Genomic DNA, 13,508 nt, shown 5'->3' on the forward strand with positions numbered 1-13,508 from the left:
AGAAATTGAACTCCCATTCGACCCAGCAATACCACTTCTGGGAATATATACCAGAAAGGCAAAAAAGTATAGTTGAAGTGACATCTGCACTTGTTTGTTCAGTACAGCACTGTTTATAATAGCCAGAATCTGTAAAAATCCTGAGTGCTCAAGAACAGATGACTGGTTAAAGAAACTTTGGTACATTTACACAATGAAGTACTATATGGCTGTTCGGGTAGGGCGTTCGACTTACAAGCGGCCAGCATGGCTGACCCGAGTTCGATTCTTCTGCCCCTCTCAGAGAACCCGGCAAGCTACCGAGAGTATCCGATATGCCAGACACAGTAACAACAAAGTCTCCAATGGAGACGTTACTGGGCCCGCTCGAGCAAATCGACGATCAACGGGAGGGCCTTTACCTTTACCTTACCTTAGAAAAGATGAAGTCACGAAATTTACATACAAGGGGTACTAGGTGGAAAGTATCATGCTACAGGAAGTGAGTCAGAAAGAGAGGGACAGACATAGAAAGACTACATTCATCTGAGGAACATAAAGTAACAAAATAGGAAACTAACACCCAAGAATAGCCTAAGTAAGTACCAGGAGGTTTACTCCATGGCTTGGAGGCCAGCAGCACATGCTAGGAGAAAAGGCAGCTCAGATAGAGAAGGAAGCAACAGATAAAGGTTGTTGTGAGGATCCTCCCAGGTTGGGAGATGCATGCTGAAAGTAGACTGTAGACCAAACGTGATTGTCACTCAATGCCTCTTTTGCAATCCACAGTACCCCAAAGGAGAGAGTGAGAACAAAAGGGAATGCCCTGCCACAGAGGCAGGGTGGGATGGGGGGGATGGGGGTGGGAGGGATACTGGGATCATTAGTGGTGGAGATTGGGCACTGGTGGAGGCATGGGTACTCGATTATTATATAACTGAAACCCAAGCACAAAAATTTCTTAAGTCTAAAAAAAAAAGGAGGCAGGTTTTTGGAAGTAAATTAAATGCTTCTGTTTTCTTCAGTGTTTCTTAAATTCTGTCATTACTCTGGCTTTCAACAGAGCTCTTGCCCCCACGAGCTAACTATGTGGCTAGCTTAAGATTTAGAATAAAATTAGAAATAATCCCAGATGGGGGCAGCATCTGGGGGAGTCCCCAGAGTATTCTGCTTGTGTGTGGACATCAGTTGATGTAGTGAGCACATGCTGAATTTCATGGATTGGACCTGGCAGCCTTCTTTGTGGCAGCTGCAGGGCATGGCTATTGTTGACTCCTGGCGTACTAGGGTGCCAAGTGTGCGGGCACCCCAGGAGTCTATCACTGCTCCTGGAAAACAACATGAAGCCATGAAAAGTTCCTAGCTAGTGAATATACAAATTGGATGAGTATGTTTTCTGAATGAACCGCAAAATCAGTCCACACATGTCATCGAACAAAAGCATTTTATCTGTGTTTTAAAATAAATGGCCTTTATTGAAAGGAAGGATGTGACTGGCATTTGTTTGGCGCTGTGCCCCAAATCTGGGGTGTGTGGTTGATGTTCACAAGAAGGCTGGTGGTTGTTTTCCAGCTCTTCTCTCTAGAGCGGTCGCTCTCTTTGTACAATCTGTGAAGGGATCCTTTCCCTTTCTAAAGCTCCGGAGTCTTTAATGAACACAGGTATATTGTAACTTGCAGTTTAACAGCAAAATAAAAGTGATGATGTATGGTGAAAAAAAAAAGAAAGAAAAACATATAGTGTGTTACTAAATAAGTAGGTTTCTGCACTTGAAAACAAAAATGAAAAAAATACAAAATCACTTAATAATCTGTTCTGTGTTTAGTTATCTATGTTCTGTTTTATTAAGATGCATTTTAATTATAGTAACTCTGAGGAATTAAGATCTTTGAGTTTGAGAGATAGCTTAAAAGACTGAGTGCAGGTTTGCTATTTGGAGTCTATTCTCAGAACTACTTATCTTCCTCAAAGCACTTCTCAGAACAATTCCTCCATGCAAACATGAAAGTAGACCATGAACACTCTCAGGTAAAACCACAAAGCAAAACAAAACAAAATAAAATAAAAATACTAACACTGTGTCTAACACTAAATAGCTCCATGCTCTAGGACAAACCTCAGAACCTTCCTGATTAACATTTATTTCTCTCAGTAACTCATCCTTATATAGGATTACTCATTTAACTGGAGTCATTTTTAGACATTGAAAACTTCAAATCAAGTTGAATCAAACAGTCCGAATTCTTCTTTCTAATAAATAATTTTTAGTTCATTTTTGTATTAATATTTTATTTTTGCTGAAGTAACAAATTTGCAATAAGGCTTATGGTAGTGATTTTCAGTTGTTTATCCCCATCACCATGAAAGTGCCTAACACTTTATACCAATGACACTTTCAGTCCACATCTTTAGAAGTTATACATACACAGAAAATATGCTTAATTGATTAGACTATATCATTCTATTTGTTTTCAATTTCTTCATTTTAATACAACATTGGCACATACCATTATTGACTCCTATTTGAATTTGGCATAGCTAAGACAAAAGCAATGCCCCCATCAATGTTAAAACAAAAATTTTAAAAAACCCAACAATTTGAAATTCACTAATAATTGCCAGTTACAAGTAACTACAATGGAATGAACAACAATAACCAAACAACCCCCCTATAAAAACCCCTCATATTATAATTACATGAATTATAATTAACATTATATAGTAGTTCTGAGAAGTGCTTTGAGGAAGATAAGTAGTTCTGAGAACTACTATATAATATATAACTATATTATAATTAACATTTATTTCTCTTTAAACACCATTTATAAATCTTGTAAACCTCAGTCTCTGCTCTGGTTCTAATTTATCTTTCAAAGTCAAAAATTAAATCAATTATATAGTCAAGCCTAAACTTAGATATTACTGCCTGATAACTCTTACTCTTTACAGAATGGCATTCCTTATAAAATGCATTGATTTGTTATTTTATAAAATGAGTTACCTGCCACTGTATTTTATTGGAATAGACAAGGAAACTTTTGTGAATATAGGAAGAATATAGGAAAACATCTGCAGATGTTTATTTCTACTATACTGATTATCTCTAGTATTCATCATGTTCACTCTAGACATGATCACATTAAAAATATAAGGGTTATAATTTTTAAACAAATCTTTTAAAATATTAGACATCACATTAACATTAAAATGCTAAATTAAAATATGAATTTGTTTTATAAAATAAACTACAGCCTTTGTTTTGCTTTACTTTCTCTACCAACTTTAGTTCCTAAAGAAACCACCAACTGGGAGGGTAATTTAACAGAGAAATTAAGTAAAATCTCTTTGCTAATAATTTTTGAAGGAAGCAAATGCAATGACTTATCTGAACCTTAGAATGAACAGCTAACATGTTACCTTTCAAAACAATATAAATGATATTATTAGCATAAAGGAAAGAAAATTGCACTCCAGATGCTGCATAAGTCAATGCCTTTGCCAAGATTTTGATCAGAAACTTATACTTGGCAATTGGGATTTAGATGGATAAGTGGAGTTTGAATAATAAAATTTAAATATTAATTACAATCTTGCTGTAAAAAGCAAATAATACAAACAAAATATATGTGCATAATTAAATAGACTTTAATGCATTTTAATCTTAAATTTATATCCTCACAGACAGTAAAAGGATTGGTGAAAATAACAAAAAGTTATAAGAGCTAAAATATTGTGTCCTGCATATGCTATATATTCACTATGAGTACTAAGTTGGGGGGGATTAATTATATATGGGCTAAATATTTCATCTCTTAAATATTGTCCCATATTTCAAAGGGTAACAAACAAGGAGGGATTCAAATATTTTTGTTTATTTGTTGTAATTTTTTTGTTTACTTTTAAGCCACACCCAAAGGTGTTTAGGTATCACTCCCTGGTGGGACTCAGGAAATTATACGGGGTGTTAGGGATAAAACCCAGGTTGGCCAAGTATAAGACAAGCAGCTTGCCCAATGTACTTCTTCAGTTCCCTATTTGTCACAATTTAAATGTTAGATTCTCAGAAATATAATCTACTGTCAATTATATTTTTCTCATATTTATAGTGGCAAATCTATAAAATATCAATGAACAATTATATTAAAGATAAATGTGTCCTTATGAAGAAAATTATTTTATGTTGAAAGGATGATTTATTTGTTCTGCAATAAAAAGTCATTAAAAATCACCTAGAATTAAGAAGCAAGAGTTTAAATTAGTGTATAAAATTCATTTAACTTTGATTTAAACACAAATTCTACTCATAAACTCAGTTTTCTTTAATTACTAGTTTCTCAATTCACAAATATTAAGAGTAAAAGTTCTATGCCCATTTGGCACAAAAACATGTTTACTTGAAAAAAACTACTTTCAAAGAGAGTGTTCTGTGTTAATTTTTACAATTTTGAATACTTTATATCTAAACACCATAACATATTCCCAAATCAGCAACTATTATATTTATAAAATCCCTTATGAATATAATTATATACTTTCCTACATATCACTTTTGTACAGAAAATTCAATGCATGGCAAGAGTTTTTGGAACTTCAAATTTTTAAATGTTTCAAGAAGGTATACTTAATTTTTAAAAAGTGTTCTCAAACACTGCATTGGTCTATTTTTTGCTTACTCATGAGAAAATAAACCGAAGAAGTCAATTTTTTTTTTTTTTTTTTTTTTTTTTTTGCTTTTTGGGTCACACCCGAAGATGCTCAGGGGTTACTCCTGGCTCATGTACTCAGGAATTACTCCTGGCAGTGCTCGGGAGACTATATGGGATGCTGGGAATCAAACCTGGGTAGGCCATGTTGGCTGCGTGCAAGGCAAACACCCTACCTGCTGTGCTATCACTCCAGCCCCAAGAAGTCAAATATTTTTATGAAAATTTACTATTAATATCCCATGGCTTTAACTTTAGAATTTACCATTTCTATGCACAATTACCACTGACCTGTTCAACTTCCCTTCATGAACTCTTGGTTGAAAAATATAGTTTACAGAATTCAATGGGAATTTTTTCTGTTAATCAGATACTCAATAACGAAGCCTTTTAGCCCTTCTGGTGCACATACCATGTTCCAACGTTTATTGTAATTTTTTATAAAGAAAAGGATGATGATGAAAAAATTGCCTACCCCCAAATCCCCGCCCCCATTTGCATTCATCACTTTGGTTTCATCTTTAGCCAATATAGATAACATACAATTGAACACTGGGGACATTCTCTCTCTACCAGAAGAGCTAGACTGTGTGTTCAAAAGCTTCTAGAGTTCATTTCAAAGCAGAGCTTTAATAAATATTCAGTTGTGATAGATTGATAAGTGCAATTAGATACTTTCCAAAGTAACAAAATTGTTATTGAACTGCAAAAAAATTGTGTCTAATGTTTGTCTTCTTTAATTTAACTATTCATTTATATATATTTGAAACTTACATCAGAACTTTAAAGAAGTATGAGTCTTAAGTTATTATTCCCTGAGAGTGATGGCATTTTACTTCCAGATCAGAGTAACTTTAGAGAGATTTCGATTAAGCAGATGTCAATTTATTAACAACCCAAAAGGGAATAATATGCTTTTTATTGTTTGCTGACCAACCAAAAGCAAAGATGAAGGCTATATACAAGCACGGTGTTAGCAAATTGCGACTAGTCCATTAATGAGCTCTAAAACCATTAGGTGGGATCATGCTTACAAATTAAAAGAGACAGAGAGACACAGAGATACAGAGATAGAGAAATAGAGATAGAGAAGAACGTGTCACCAAGAAATAACAGATATGTAAATTGATGATTGTTGTTAGAAGTATTATGAATATACTCAATGTTCTGATTTTGTAATAATCAGGACAGGCTAAAATTTTTCAAAAATAAGACCAGGAATGTGTCACCAGACTTAGTTTTTTACCTATTTAGGTTTGGTCTTAGAAATGATTGTGATAAAGTTTTTTAAATGATAGATTATAGACAGGGGTTTGTGGAAAGTAAAGTATTCATTGATGACAGATATAAGGTAAAAATATCATAATCTTAGAGAGTCAATATTATTTTCCACAATTAGTATAAAACTTTTATCTTCTTACTCTTCAGAATTTAATACTATAAACTGAATATTTGGCTCCTCCCTTCAAAATCTAAATTTTAAATATATAATATTCCAAGGTGATGTCATTAGGTTGGACTTCTGAAGTTGACTTAGTCATGAGGGCAGAGATATTTTGAATAAGATTATTTTGTTTAAAAACAAATTAAATGACCCAGAGAGATCCTTTATCTTTTCTACCAAGTGAAAATGCAACAACAGGAACCTCTCAGAGATCTTGAAAATAGTCCCTCACTTGAAAGGAATATATCAGAAATTGACCTTGATCTCTAAGCATTCAAAACTATTTTTAATGAATCCATTTTATATGTCACTAAAATACCCACCAGAGTATTTTATTTTTAATTATAGCAACATGAATGGATCAAAAGTGGAGATGAGTTCTGGCATAATTATGCTAAGAATTCTTTTGTTCTACCTGACATCCACAGAAATCACTCAGCAATTTTCAGCTAAGTAGATTGATTCATTTGGTCACTGCTGATTTTAGTCATGTACTTGTCACACTGATGAGGATTCTGGGAAAATATTCACTTAAGACTATTGAATGCAAAGCACGCATATGAATTTTCTAGCATAGAATAATGAGCTTGGGGCCAAGGAGGCAGCACAGAAAGTAAGATGCTTGCCTTGCATGCAACTGACTTGAGTTCGATCCTTGGCATCATACGTGGAACCCTTGGGGTCAACAGAAGTGATCCATGAACCCTAGACAGATGTGTGTGGCACAAAACTAAACATATAAAATATAAAGTTTCTCTTCAAATTAAGGCTTGGCTTCAAGAAAGAGTAATCCAAAAATCAGTAAGTAGAAAGTTTCAATATTTGAGGTATGGGCGTAAAAATATTTATTCCTTATCCCACATTTTTTTTCTATTTGTTGGCCTGTGGGGGTGCGGCTGGACAAATCAAATAGTAAAGGAAGGGACGAAAAAACACACATCTCAATCTAACAATGAATCCGGTAAGTTCCTGACTCTTACTCATAGCTTTATTCCTTCTTTGCTTTGCTTAATAGTTGATGTTTCCTTCACTCCTTAAAATATTGTCCTCATATCTAGTTACCCCATTATTGCATTTAAGAGAAGAAAATTAAAGTTTATTGAGGTATGCTCATTTTACCAAAGTAATCTTACTCCCCAGCTTCTAGTAATAAAACTAGGAAAAATATTTTTCAATCACATGTAGGTACTCCCGTGATAACACCTATATTGCTTATTTACTCTGTCTCCTGTTTGCCATTTAATAAGATGTCGCTTGAATTTGGTTGTGTCTGATCCACACTGAATACTTGCTCTGCCTAGCACAGTCTTTACTGAATTGTAAAATTAAAAAAGATTTTTTAGGTAAAGTAAAAGTAAAATGAACAAATAAGGAAGTAAACTAATGAAATAGTTATGTAAAAAAATAGAAATTTAAGATCACATAAGGCATGGGAAGCTGAGAAAGATATCAGAACAAAAGGAAAGAAAGGTGCTTTTATGATACAAGGCTTATTTCACAGGACATAGGTCAGAGGTAACATCCATTTACTAAAATAGGGAAATATTAGGTATAAATATTAAATCAAAAGAGAAATTTTGAAACATATAATACACTAACAAAAGCACTACAAAACAAATAAAGAACTTTCATTCATAGCCTATATTGGGGAATCATAAGTGAGTTTCTTCTCCATGAAATAAAAAAGTTATAAAAATATTAGGAAAGAATGTTTGGGGGTTGTATTTCTGTTTCAAGGCCACTTTTGGTAGTTCTCAGTGATTACACCTGGTTCTGTTTGGAGATCACTTCTAGGGAGCTCCAGGTACCACATCAGGTATAAGGGATTGAACTCAGCTCAGCTGTGTGCAAAGCAAACACCCTACCTACTATATTATTGCTTCAACCCGAATGTTTTTTAAGACACTTACCAATAGACAATAGGAATTGGTTATTAGAAAAAAAAACAGGATATAGAAGCTATGCAGCTGTATCATTTTCCATTTTAGAGACAATTCTGAGACTTCAATACTAGAAACTACCCAAAGATACTATAGCTTTGTTTCACACTGCGGTGATACAGCTGGAATTCTGGAGAGACCAAATGAAGTGGATCGGCACCCACTGGTGGCTTACATGAGGTTAAGAAGAGAAAGATGGTCACTTTCTCCTAATCCACCTCTGACATCCCAAGATAGGGTGTGATGAAGTCTGCAATGAGCAACTGCAAGGTACGGATCTCAAGCTGGCTGTCAAGCTACAACTGACATCCGTTTGGTCTTCTTGGCAGAGGAGACCCACTAACCAATTTCTCAGGGAGCATTGGACTCAGGCTAGAGCCAGGGATTGCTCTTTGTAGTAAAGAAATATCAGTCTCATGCTTTAACCAGGATTTCCATGTACTTTGTCCTGTCTCACAGAAAATAATTTTATGAGTACACAAGCAGGGAAGTAAAAACAGATTTTATTTGGAAGGGGATGGAAGGAGAGAAAGTGTGTGTGTGTGTGTGTGTGTGTGTGTGTGTGTGTGTGTGTGTGTGAGAGAGAGAGAGAGGGGGGGGGGCATAGTGTGTAACACATTCAAAGAGAACATAGGCTTCTTCAAGGGTGGAGAAAGCCTCAAGAGGGGAGATGAGGGCAACACACGTGCTAGGGCTCCACATGTACTTATCCACATATCCACATGGGCTCAGACAGTATATGCACATCCTTCCTTTGTTCAAGCTGGCTTTTATAAGATTTCTCCAAACTTCCCCATATAGAATGTCTAGCTTGGTAAGACTCCGTTGCTATCATAGTTGTCAAGGGGGTAGAGATTGGAGTAGTTTATGGTTCTCTTTGAAATTTCTTTCCTGGACTTTGTTCCTGCTGGAGCTTCTCTCAGAGCAGGGTCCAGACTTCTCTGGGTCTGTTGGAACCAGGTGAAGCCTTATCAGGCTTTAGCTAAGGTAATCAGTATTTCTTTAGAACAATCTTAGAAATTTCCATGCATATGGAAATAGCGTCTATTCCCACCAATCATAATGGAAATTATAAGTTACAAGGATGTTTTGCAAAACATCCAGAGGCTTTATTTTAATAAATTAACCAATACTTGTTATCCTGGGCACATAAGAGCTGAATGTATAGCACGATTTCTTCACTTTTTCTATATTACAGGGGGAAATTTTATTATATGATTTCTATAATTAAAGCTATGAGTTTAATAAAGAAGCATGCTATTTTTATCATTCTTTAATTTCTTACTACCAGGCAATTTGGTTTTGGTAATTTTACTGTTCAGAGACTTCATCTGAAGACAAACAAACAAAAAGGAAAACAAAAACACAATACTAGAGAAAGTCAGTTCTATATTGAAAGGAGAACCACAGCAATGGTAATTGAGTTCATACTAGTAGTACTCCAAGAATTGTATAGTTACAATTGTTTAGCTAGACAATTCTTGGAATAAGTTCAGCTCAAAGTGAAGCTCCTGCTCCAAATCATTTATTATACCATTGGAAATAATCATACATATTTGAAGAAGAAAAATAATGAGAATTTTATCCAATATCATCAGAAGTATTATTTGAAGACACTTTGGACATTTCCAACAGAGCAATATAGTATGTGCTCTCTTAAGTTGCATTCTAGCAAGTCTGATTTTTCTATCAGTGACAAAGCTGCATCATGCCTATTACAGGGTTAACATCAGCAGAAAAAAGTGGGATGATATGGTTTCTAGTGATTTTTCATACTTCATTAGTGACTATTTCTATAATAAATTTTTCCACAATATCAATGAGAATTTTTAATGTATAAAATATATTTCTGCATAGCCATTCTTGAGAAAAAATTATGCACATTATAACCCATTATCTTCTATTTATAGCAAGTAAATATTAGTCGCATTTTATTTCCATGACCTCATAAAAAATTGAATTGGAACAAGAAAGTTTGCCAAATATACTTAAAGAAAACTATGTGCTAAAACAACTTAATTACAAAGTCAAGTAAATTGACTTTGTTCAGTATCTTTTATTCAGTATCTAATGGTAGGATATACCCCATAGCTTAAAAAAGTCTGACAATATGAATAATAGATGCATAAAGATGGGTTTTAGAGTGACCAAAGATTAGATTAAATATTTGTAAATATCTTTGTAAATTTTCCAATAGCATACATATTTAAACTCCTTGCTTAATTTCCTATTCTCCCTTTTGGTGGAGAAACCTGCTAGAGAAATATTCAAGAAGTAAGCTGCCATCGCTAATTCATAACCTTGATGCTCAAGGGGACACTCCATTTATAATACTCATAGTCTGGACCATAGAGCCAAGATAAATACAAAACCTTCTTGAAAGTTTGCCATACCAATCAAAGAAATTCACGTATATGCCAAATCTTAGATAACATAAAGGGAAGGGATGAGGCTGAAGTGGTAAAACACTTGCATGTACAGAATTCTATGTTCAGCCCTTGATAACACACAGTCATCTCCAAAGAATCTGGGTATGCTCCCCAAAAATTTAAATAAAAATTTGATGCAGTCATTTCAGTCATTTACTCAACGTTTTTTGGAAAGGATGCCACATATCTTATGGGAGTAAGTCTGTTCAGGACTTACTCCTCATTCTGCCCTCAGGAATCACTCCTGCAGTGGTTAAGGGACCATGTGGGGTGTTCATGATTCAACTGGGATAGGTCAAGTGCAAGGGAACACTTTATACCTATATTATTTCTTTGTTTCTCAAACAACATTTTACGTAAGTCTTTTTATTGCCATAGACATCATAAAAATCATACCACATATTTCTTTTTTAATTTTATTTATTTATTTATTTTTTGCTTTTTGGGTCACACCTGGCCATGCACAGCGGTTACTCCTGGCTCTGCACTCAGGAGTTACTCCTGGTGGTGTTCAGGGAACCACATGGGATGCTGGGAATCGAACCCAGGTCGGCTGCGTGCAAGGCAAACGCCCTACCCACTGTGCTATCTCTCCAGCCCCGACATATTTCTTTTTTTAAAATTTTGCTCTTATGTCAAGAATTGTGCATAGGGGCTGGAAAGATAGTACATCAAGTCAGGTAATTTCCTCACATGAGGGTGTCATGGGCTTGACCATGTATACTACATAAAGCCAACAGTAAGGCCTGCTTGGTGTGGCACAAAGTTCCCTTTCCTCTCCAATAAAAAAGTATTTAAAAATAATATAAACTCTTATTAACTGTATTATAAACCACAAAATCTCAGTTTCTTTTAAATAAAAAACTAAGAAACTGCATAATTTTCTAACTATAAAGAAATATAAAATAGAATAAAGAAAGACATTGATCTAATGTCCAATCCTTAAAGTGCATAGAATATGACATGTGAAACATTTCATTATAGCAGCATTAGAGATATATTTGATGACTTGATCTCAACAAGGGAAATTATGATTAAGATAACAATCATGGTTACATTAAATTTAAAATACTTTGCAGTGCAAAATAATAACACATAAACAGAATTAATAATCAGCCTATTGAGAAAGAAAATGTCTTAGTGTTAGATAGGGTGGGGATAGAAAGGCACTATCCTAAACTACTATGGGGAATATAAATAAGTGAAACCATGAAAAAATGGCATGTAGCTTTAACAAGAAGCTAAAAAAGAGCCATAATATACCCAGCAATCAAGTGTTAATTTCAAAACTTTTCTCAGTATTTTTACATACGTTCAGGCATTCCTTTATTTACTACAACATCAAAACATGTATTATATCATGGGCTGAAGATATAGTGTACTGGGTAAGGTGCTTGCCTTGTTCATAGCCAACCCAGGTACTATCCCCAGAATCCTATACAGTCCTCTGAGCCTTGTCAGGAGTACTTTCTGAGCACAGAGGCAGGAGTAAGCCCTGATGATTGCCAAGTATTGCCAACAATAGTTTAAGAAAAGGTTACACCTCCCTGTATATTCTATGTATGCTACTGAAAATAGCTGAAATATAAAAACAACAAAATATACATAGAAATTATTGAATAAAAAGATAGATATATTTATATAACCCAGTGAATGCTAATCAGCTATGAGAATGATGTCACTTTGCCATATTCTATAAAATTGGAAAACAGACCATAAAAATAATAAGCATATCATTTAATAAACGGGGGCTAAGGAGAAAGCTAAAAAAACTGGAATACATGTACATAAAGCATAGAAAAGAACCCGAGTCTGTTTCTTGATACCGCATGGGCTTCCAATCTTACCAGATGTGATTTTCATGGACCCAGCCACATAAGAGTTGAGCAGCACAGCATCACTGTAGTGAACCCTGAAAACATCATACCTGCTATGCTTAGTTAAGTGCCATAAGTGATGGTCCTCAATCTTTGAAGCACTGGTGGGGAAACTCCCCCATTAATAAACTGTGTACATTGAAGAAAATGCCAAGGCTATCCAATGAGAAAAAGATATACACATAGTGCATGGGCTGTGTAAAATATTTCAAATTAAATTCAAAATGTTTCAAAATAGTTAATGCATCTGATCCAAGAGTTGCCATGGTAGGCCCTCACCTAGTCATAATAATGTTGGCTATTTTTTCCATAATTTAGAAAGGATAACAATAATTATTGATGAATAGAAGCATAAATGAATTTATGACAAAAACAAGCTTAAACTAAGACTTAAAGGATTTAAAGTACTTTGACATATAAAGAGGAAAAGATTTTTTTCTCTGTTAAGACAAGAGAAAAAAATCTCATAAGATAAAGTTTGAATTAAATATAAAGTCTCTCATAGGAAACTTACATGAGAAGAATGAGGGAAGAATAGATTGGAGTGGGACAGTGGGATAATGGTGGAGGGAATCTGACATTCTAGTGGAGTGTGTGATATTGAATGATTTATGTGAGAAAGCTACCTAATTAATTGACATTGTAAAACAATTGACATTGTAAGTCAATACTAAGACAGTGATTAAAATAAAGTAAAAATCACATTAAAAAGTTTAAATAAATTGTGGAGAAGAGGTCAATTCTGAACAAGGGAAGAGTGGCAGAATGCTAATATTGATTATTGATTAGTGTTCTCAAAAGAAAAGAGAAAATTGATAGATAGATATATAGATAAATAGATAAATGGATGGATGATGTAGGTGACAATTATAAATAATTGGCTTTTAAAAATAAAGAGGGTAAGAATTATCCAGATTGGTTTTTGGCAAGTTGCAATTCTAAGACTGATGATATAGTTTTAGTCCAAGTTCAAAGACTTGAAATCACTAGGAAAGTAGATTGGATAAATTCATATATATATCATATGTATATGATATATATATCACTTGATCACTTGATGACTTTTCATCCCATTACTCATCGATTTGCTCAAGTGGGTGCCAGTAATGTCTCTTCGTCCCTGTAGCATGCTAATG

The 13,508-nt window shown here is 34.4% G+C and overlaps 1 non-coding gene across 1 annotated transcript; it reads left to right on the top strand.

Annotated features, from left to right (window-relative positions):
- Window positions 1-5,831: 5,831 nt before the first annotated feature.
- Window positions 5,832-5,965, top strand: LOC130019828 (small nucleolar RNA SNORA72). Its single transcript, XR_008791898.1, has one exon. It is a non-coding gene; the product is annotated as a small nucleolar RNA SNORA72 (small nucleolar RNA).
- The last annotated feature ends 7,543 nt before the right edge of the window (window positions 5,966-13,508 follow it).

This window comes from Sorex fumeus, unplaced genomic scaffold (assembly GCF_029834395.1).
Source record: "Sorex fumeus unplaced genomic scaffold, SorFum_2.1 ptg000009l, whole genome shotgun sequence".
Lineage (NCBI taxonomy): Eukaryota > Metazoa > Chordata > Mammalia > Eulipotyphla > Soricidae > Sorex > Sorex fumeus.